Source organism: Chelonia mydas, unplaced genomic scaffold (genome assembly GCF_015237465.2).
Source record: "Chelonia mydas isolate rCheMyd1 unplaced genomic scaffold, rCheMyd1.pri.v2 scaffold_77_arrow_ctg1, whole genome shotgun sequence".
NCBI lineage: Eukaryota > Metazoa > Chordata > Testudines > Cheloniidae > Chelonia > Chelonia mydas.
Genome location: NW_025111281.1, coordinates 59,639 through 68,457, shown reverse-complemented (window position 1 = coordinate 68,457; position 8,819 = coordinate 59,639). Strand labels below are relative to the sequence as shown.

General features: G+C 52.1%; 1 long non-coding RNA gene across 2 annotated transcripts; it reads right to left on the bottom strand.

Annotated features, from left to right (window-relative positions):
* Nucleotides 1–318: 318 nt before the first annotated feature.
* Nucleotides 319–4,911, bottom strand: LOC119565039. 2 transcript variants are annotated; one of them, XR_006287801.1, is made up of 4 exons: nt 4,806–4,911; nt 1,605–1,746; nt 682–1,281; nt 319–575 (listed from the first exon to the last, which is right to left on the bottom strand). It is a non-coding gene; the product is annotated as an uncharacterized LOC119565039 (long non-coding RNA). The 2 variants fall into 2 exon arrangements; XR_005223744.2 differs by lacking the exon at nt 4,806–4,911 and having other exon boundaries at nt 1,605–1,844.
* Between the last annotated feature and the right edge of the window lie 3,908 nt (nt 4,912–8,819).

Below are 8,819 nucleotides of genomic sequence, written 5' to 3'. Positions count from 1 at the left end.
CACCGTGTGGCCACTTGGAGTAATGCAGAAAGCATTTCCTCACGGAGCAATGGTGACACTGCGTGGCCAATTCAGGTAGTGCTCAAATCATTTCCCCCATGGAGCAACAGTGACACCGGGCAGCCCCTTGGAGTAACACACAAAGCATTTCCCTCACGGAGCACCAGTTGCACAAACTGAGTTTAATAATAATAATAATAAACAAAAAATAGTTTCACTAGAAAAGGTAGATTTTCAGTGATTATAAGGGATAGCAAACAGAAGAAGGCAGATTACTAAGCAAATACAAATACACACGCATACTAAGCCTAAGATCTTAAAGAGACTGGATTCAAGTAGTTATTTCCCATCCTAAATGTCTTTCGGCAACTTGAAGAGTTTCTGTAGCTTAGACTTCCCGTTGTTTCTCTTTACAGACTAGACTCCTGTCTTAGTCTGGACTTCCCCCTTCTCATTTCCTTTGTCTCTTCAGGTACTTTCAGCAGCCTTTCTACTGCCCTGCATGATTTTCGTCCGCTCCGACTTCTCCATGGGTCCCGAGACCTCACCTGTGGGAATGCACACCTACCCGTGTCCTACAAAGGGAGGCGGCACCGGGAGAGCAGAGGAGAGAGAGACTGAGAAAGTTGGCCAACGCACAAGAGAAGAGAGAAAAATATGGGAGGAAGGCAAGCAACTCACCAGCTGGAGTCATCCTCCTAGATGCCACCTTCTCCTGCGAAGGAGACACCGTTCCTGGCCAGAGAAATGAGCAGCCCCTGAAAATGGGGACCTTGTCTCTCTCCTAACCACAGCTGGTCAGGAACCTTTTCTTACAAACCCAGCCCCAGCTGATGGGGAGTCCCTACCTGGAGCCAGGCGGGCCGTGAGCAAAGCCTTAACCAAACCAGACACTTATCTCACGGACATTCGCGACTGCTCCGCTGCCAACCGGACGACTCCTGGCTGCATCAACAGTGCTCGCAGGCTCACCGCTCTCGCTCGCTTTCCATCCGATGAGGGGAGTCAACTGTTTGGACTAAACCCAGACCAAGGAGGAAAAACAAAGAAGTTACCATCTCAGTGGGCCACATCGCGTAGGCTATCATTATACAATGCTCCATTGGTGCTGGAAATCTTGCCTTCATCAGCGCATCAGCCCCACGCGATGAACCGAGACAGAGTTAACCCCGACAGTCACCGCTCCACGCTCGCACCCACTGCCCGGCATGATTTTCCTCCGCTCCGACTTCTCCATGGCTCCCGAGACCTCACCTGTGGGAATGCACACCTACCCGTGTCCTGTGAAGGGTCACAGCACGAGGAGAGAAGAGGAGAGAAGAGAGAGAGAGAGTTGGCGAACACACAAGAGAAGACAGAGAAACATGAGAGCAGGGCAAGCCACTCACCACCTGGAGTCATCCTCTTGGATCCAACCTTCTGCTGCGGAGAAGACACCGTTCCTGACCAGAGAAACGAGCAGCCTCTGAAAATGGGACCTTTTCTCCCTCGTAACCACAGCTGATCAGGAGCCTTTTCTTACAAACCGAACCCTAATTTACGGGGCTTCCCTATCCGGACTCAGGTGGGGCGTGAGCAGAGTCCTCACCAAACCAGACACTTACCTCACCGAGACTGGCGATTGCTCGGCTCCCAGATGGAGGCCTCTTGCCTGGCATCACCAACGGTCACAGGCTCGCTGCTCTCACTCACTTTCCGTCGCATGAGGGCCGTAGACTCTGAGGCTTGACTTCTTTTTCCTTGGTACTAAACCCAGCACAAGGGGAAAAAACAAGTAAGTTACCATCTCAGTCGGCAACGTCTCGTCGGCTCCTCTGTTTGCCTCTCCCACACGGCGGGGATCCGCCCTCCACTCTCCTCCCGTTACACCTTGAGCATCACAACCCAAAAGCCCCTTTTCTAACGGCACCCCACAGAGTCACTCTGCTCAGGAGACTCTGGCCCCTCCCCAGGCTTAACCCCCCCGAGCCCCGTCCCCGGCGAGGACGCCCACGGCCGGTGAGGAGGACGACGGCGAGTGCGGACGAGGAACTGGAAGCACTGACCTCGCAGCCAGGTCTGCAGAGGGCAGAGAGCGGAGGCCTGGTTCCGCCTCCTTGGAAAGAGGCCCAAGCGGCTCAGGCCCCCTCCTGCCGTGTTCCCCTCCGGCGAGAGCTCCGGCACCATCCCTCGCCGGAGCCGCTGCGAGAGCCGAGCCGGAGCCCTCGCTCCCCAGCGCTCGACGGGGGCTGGGAATCTCGCCCTCGGCCCTGCCGCCCTCTTCCCTCCCGCCCACACCGGCCCCACGCGCCGCCCAGAGACCGAGTTCACCCCGCCCGTCCCCGCTCCGCTCTCCCACCCGCTGGGGGTCGTCTCCAGGGTTGTGATTTCGGTGTCGTGTCCTCTGCCGTCTTGTGTGTGTGTCGCGTGTCGGTGTCGTGTGTGATTTCGGTGTCGTGTCGTCTGCCGTCTTGTGTGTCGTGTGACGTGTCGTATGTCGTGTCGTGGGTGTGTGAGACATCGTGTGTGTGTATGTGAGACGTTGTGTGTCTCGGTGTCGGTGTCGTGGGCGTGTGAGATGTCGTGTGTGTCGGTGTGTGTGTCGTCTCTGTGTGTGTGAGACGTCGTGTGTGTCAGTGTCGTGTGTGTGAGACGTCGTGTGTGTCGGTGTGTGTGTCGTGTCTGTGTGTGTGAGACGTCATGTGCCGGCGGGTGTGTGTGTTGGCGGGTATGGGCGTGTGTGTGTGTGGGTGTGTGTGGGCATGGGCGTGTGTTGTGTGTGGTGTGGTGTGTGTGTGTGTGTGGGCGTGTGTTGTGTGTAGTGTGTGTGTTTGGCGTCATGTCGTGTGTGGTATGTGTGTGTGGGCGTGTGTTGTGCGTGTGTTGTGTGGGCGTGTGTGGGCGTGTGGTGAGTGGGCATGTGTGAGAGAGGTCGTGTGTGCGTGTGAGACGTCATGTGTCGTGTGTGTGTGTCAGTCGTCGTCTGTGGTGTGTGTCGGTGTCGTGTGTGTCAGTGTCGTGTGTGTGAGACGTCGTGTGTCGTGTGTGTCGGTGTTGTGTGTGAGACGTCGTGTGTGTGAGTCGCTATTGTGTATGAGACGTCGTGTGTGTGTCAGTGTCATCTGTGTCGTGTGTGTCGTGTCGTGTGTCGGCGTGTGTATGTGAGACGTCGTGTGTGTGTGAGACGTCGTGTGTGAGAGATGTCGTGTGTCGGCGTGTGTGTGTGTCGGCATGTGTGTGTGTCGGCATGTGAGAGACGTCGTGTGTGTGTGTTGGCATGTGAGAGACGTTGTGTGTCGGCATGTGTGTGTGTGTCAGCGTGTGTGCGACATCATGTGTCGTGTGTCTGTGTGTGGGCGTGTGTTGTGTGTGTGTGTGTTGACGTGTGTGAGAGACGTCGTTTGAAGTGCGTGAGTGTGTGTCGGCGTGTGTGAGAGACGTGTTTCTGTGTGTGAGACGTTGTGTGTCGTGTGTGTGTGAGACGTGGTTGTGTGTGTATTGTCTTGAGTGTTTTGTTGAGTGTGAGATGTGTTGTGGGTCGTGTTGAGTGTGTGAGTGTGACGTGTTGTGGGTCGTGCTGTGTTGAGTGTGACATGTTGTGGGTCGTGTTGTGTTGAGTGGGTGTGTGTGACATGTTGTGGGTCGTGTTGTGTTCAGTGGGTGTGTGTGTGACATGTTGTGGGTCGTGTGTGTGATGTTTTGTGTGTGATGCTTTCCACGTCGTGGTGTGTGTGTGTCTGTGTCGTGTGTTAATTTTGTGTGTCGTGTTGTGTGCCGTTTTGTGTCATCGTGTGTGTGTGACGTGTGTGCGTCCGCGCGTTGGACGTATTGTGCGTGTCCGTGTGGGAAGTGCGAAGTGGGATGGCTCAACTTGCCACCCGCTTCCCCAGCACTTTATCCCCCTGTCGTAAACATGACCCTACCCCCTCCCTAGGGTGCTACTGACACTAAAACGACCTAAAAGACCCCCGACTTACCACTATTGGCTGGCACCCCATTGCCACCCGCACTTCTATGCTGCTGCTGGCCAAACCCTCCCCCCAAATCTCAACCCCACCCCCTACCCGGAACCCAACTGGAACCCTGACCCCATAACCTGCCCCCCAACTCGAAACCCCTGAACCAAAACTGGAGCCCAACCCTCACCCCAACCCCAACCTCCAGCTCTGAACCCAGCCCCTCGAAGACCGACACCGCTTTAAGCCAGAGCCCAGTTCCCCATTCCCACCCTGGGCAACAACAGTGCAAACCACACCCTCCTGCCCCCCGCCCAGGAATCCTGCTTCTTACCACCCCTTCTTTGGAAATGAACCTTTTCTCCACTTGCATCCCACACACCTTCATTCTCCTCTGAGGGGTTATTTAGTGACAGGGGTCTACACAAGGCAACTCTTTGCTATTCCAGCGTAACAGGACACAGAGAAGTGAAAACAGTGCAAACAACATTCCACGAGTTTTCAGGAGGTTTAAACACCCAATACAGTTGCACATTGAACAGTCGCTTTGATCTCTACTAACACACACATCCGTTGGCCTGAACACACTCTGACACAAGCTGCTCTTTCAGCGTCACACCTTGTACAAACATTACTGCAACCGCGTGTAGGGCAGCGTGACCCCCGGGGGTCTGTGAGCTGGTTTCAGGGCGTCCGCAGGACCCCGCAGCTTCGCCTCCCCGCCTGTTCCACCCACCGCCTGTGCTTCCCCGGAGGGATCTCCAGACTGTCAGTGCTGCCCGGAGCTTCCCTTCCCTGCCAGGCCTGAGCCACCAGTGCTTGTAACCAGGCCACTCACAGCCTCCCCACGGGGAGCGTATGGACACAAACCGGCTGGAGAGCAGTTAGGGCAGGAATCCCTGGAGACTCGGGGAGCATCTTCAGCGGATGAGGGTGACACACCCCACAGGAGCTGAATTTCCCACTCGGGTCTAAGTCGTGCCATGTGGATGGGGCAGCACTGTTGGGATGCTCTGTTTGCTGCGGTGGATCCACTGGGGGTTGATGTCGTGGGGGTCGAGTGAAGACCCACGAAATTGACAGCAGAGCGCTCTCCGGTCGCCGTTGGGACTGCGCCGGGAACGGCAGGAGGAAGGGAAGTCGACCGAAGAGCTTCTCCCGTCGACCCAGCCCAGTGTAGACACAGCAGTAAGTCGACCGAAGCGACGTCAAATCCAGCTCTGTTATTCATGCAGCGGGAGCAGCGTAACTTAGGACAATTTACTGTGGTAGGATAGACACAGTGTGAGGCCTGAGTTTCCCCTGCAGTCTGGATGCTCAAACACCAGCTTGGCAACACAAGTCAGCAAGCCCAGGCCACATACAGACAGGCTCAGTGTGCAGTGTGGACACACCCTCAGACAACCCCAGTATTGTCAAAGGAGGAAATCCTTCCTGTGTTTTGACTTGCTGGGAGAAGAGCCGAGTGACATTGGAGCTCACCGAGCTTCACTGACAAACGCAGCACTCCAGCACCTGAGCTCTCGGGCTCCCTGTTGAAAGAAAAGCTGAAGGAGCGACCAAGGTGAAAGAGAGGTGCTCGTCTTGGGCCAAGGGCAGGGAGTCCCACCCTCAAAGCGAGAGCAGTTCTCTCTTTGTCTGTCTGTGTTGGGGCAGGAACGATAACACGTCCTCCTGCATTTGCTATTTCAGAGAGTAGTTTCTGGCTGTCTTCTCAAAGACAGGGTGCAAACCAGGCCTCAAACCTGACTGAGAGGAAACAAGAACGGTGCAGCTCGACTGAGCCAGCGGAGAATTGAGATGTGCCCCTTTGCTCGAGTGAGGGAATGACCCGTGAGGGGACTGGAAACCTGACCGGCCAATTCTTAACTTGCACTCTCTCAGCATCTTTCCTCTGAGTGCCGTCACGGTAGTTTCAATACTCCAGCACCGGACGCCCTGCCAGCTCTGGGCCCGACAAGCTTTCCTTGGGATTGGATTCTGGAGAGCAGGGGTGCAGGGAAGCAACAGGTGCATGTGACTCCGTGGTGAGGTTTTCCTTGCAAGATGTGTGTGTGAGTCTGTGTGTTGTAGGAAGCACTGAGGGTGGCACTCTCACTGAATCCACAGAGGGCGACGGTGGTGGGAGTGAGACAGTAGAAGTATAAAGGGGCAAGGATGGGCAGAACGATGATGACTGTGTTGTGTTTCATTCCTTAGATGTGGGGCCACCACCTTTCTCTTTAGCCTTGTAGTATCCCAGGGGTAAAACTAACCATCTGTCCAGCTACAAGGGCGTGTTTGTGTTCATTCCTGCGAGCCACACAGGGGTTTGATGTTGCTGCTTCCAATCCTCTGGCTCTGCCGGGAGAAGGGGCAATTCAGGCCATCACTGAGCTGAGGGAGGGAGATGAAATAAGATTGGTCCCAAAGATTGATCCCTGAGGAACTCCACTGGTAACCTCCCTCCAGCCTGACAGGTCACCTTTCAGCAGGACCCGCTATAATCTCCCTGTTAACCATTTCCCTACCCATCTTTCAATTTTCATATTGATCCCCATCTTTGCCAGTTTAACTAATAATTCCCCATGTGGCACCATATCAAACGCCTTCCTGAAATCTAGGTCATTTAGATCCACTGCGTTTCCTTTGTCTAAAAAATCTGTTACTTTCTCAAAGAAGGACATCAGGTTGGTTTGGCATGATGTACCTTTTGTAAAACCATCTTGTATTTTGTCCCATTTACCATTGACCTCAATGTCCTTAACTACTTTCTCCTTCAATTTTTTTTCCAAGACCTTGCATACTACAGATGTCGAACTAACAGGCCTGTAGTTACCCGGATCACTTTTTTTCCGCCCTTTCTTAAAAATAGCAACTATGTTCGCAATTCTCCAATCAAACGGTACAACCGCTGAGTAGACAGATTCATTACAAATTCTTGCTAATGGGCTTGCAATTTCATGTGCCGGTTCCTTTAATATTCTTGGATGAAGATTATCTGGGCCCCCTGATTTAGTCCCATTAAGCTGTTCGAGTTTCGCTTCTACCTCAGATATGGTAATATCTACCTCCATCTCCTCCTTCCCATTTGTCATGCTACCATTATCCCTAAGATCCTCATTAGCCTTATTAAAGAGTGAGGCAAAGTATTTGTTTCGATGTTGGGCCATGCCTAGATTATCCTTGACCTCCACTCCATCCTCAGTGCTTAGCGGTCCCACTTCTTCTTTCTTGGTTTTCTTCTTATTGACATGGCTATAGAACCTTTTACGATTGGTTTTACTTCTCTTTGCAAGGTCCTTCTCACTTTATCCCTTCATGTTCTGACCTCAAGAAGGTAGCTTCCCTTGCTGATCCCTCCCATCTTCCACTCCCTGTATACTTTCTCCTTTTTCTTAATCACATCTCCGAGATGCTTGCTCATCCAGCTTGGTCTACAACTCCTGCCTATGAATTTTTCCCCCTTTCTTGGGATGCAGACTTCTGATAGCTTCTGCAGCTTTGATTTAAAGTAATCCCAGGCCTCCTGCCTTTAGATCCCTAAAGCTCTTCAGTCCAATCCACTTGCCTAACTCATTTCCTTCATTTTTCAAAGTCAGCCCTTTTGAAATAAAAAACCCTAGTTGCAGATTTATTTTTTGTTGATCCTTCCGTTCAGTTGGAACTGAATTAGCTCATGATCGCTCGAACCAAGATTGTCCCCTACAACCATTTCTTCTAGGAGGTCCTCACTTCTCACCAAAACCAAATCTAGAATGGCACCCCCTCTTGTCGGTTCAGCAACTACTTGATGAAGGAATCCATCTAACAGCATCTAGGAACATCTGAGCCCGATTATTATTACTAGCACTCGTCCTCCAGTCTAGATCTGGGAAGTTAACGTCTCCCATGATCACGCAGTTTCCATTCGTATTTCCTTCATTAAAAACATTAAAGAGGACTCTATCCATACCCACATTAGATCCCGACGGTCTCTAGCACACTCCAAGCACTATCCCAGGGGAGGCTCGAGTCCTTTTCTTCCCCAATGTCATTTTTGCCCAGACGGACTCTGTCTTATCCATTCCATCGCTGATTTCTTTACATTCTACCTCCTCATTGATAGACAGTGCTACTCCACCACCTTTACCTTTATTTCAGTCTTTTCTAAACAGCACATACCCTTCAATACCCGTAGTGCAGTCATGACTACTATTCCACCCTGTTTCTGTTATCCCTAGAATATCTGGTTTCACTTCCTGCACCAGTAGCTCTAGTTCCTCCATTTTGTTACCTAGGCTCCTTGCATTAGTGTACAAACATCTTCATTTTTGCTGTTTGGCCTCGCTCACGTTCTTTACCCAATGAGGCACGGTCATTCTACAGCCAGTAGAAAATATTAGACTGGTGTCCACACTGCCCTTCTTCCTTATAGCCATTCTCCCACCCACGGCTGTATCCTTTCTTCCTTTGTTTTCTTCAATCTCAAGGCTAAAATCCGGCGTGGAGATTACCTGGACATCTCCCAACCAACCATCTCCCCCAGATTCCTAGTTCAAAGCTCTCTTAATCAGTTGTGCCAGCCTCCATCCTAGAAGTCTATTTCCTTCCCTACTCAGATGAAGTCCATCCCGAGAGAACTGTCCTCTGTCCAGGAATGCCTCCGCGTGGCTGTACATCCCAAAGCCCTCCTTTTGGCACCACTGCCTAAACCATCTGTTGATAGTCATAATCTTGTCATGCCTTTGTTGCCCTTCTCTAGTAACAGGCAAAATATCACGACAGATCACCTGAGCCTCGATTTCCTTAAGTGTCTTCCCCAGCCTAGCACAGTCTCCCTTATTACTTTCCAGTGAGAATCTAGCCGTATCATTTGTTCCCACATGAAGGATAATTAGGAGATTCTTTTCCGCTCCCTTTAGG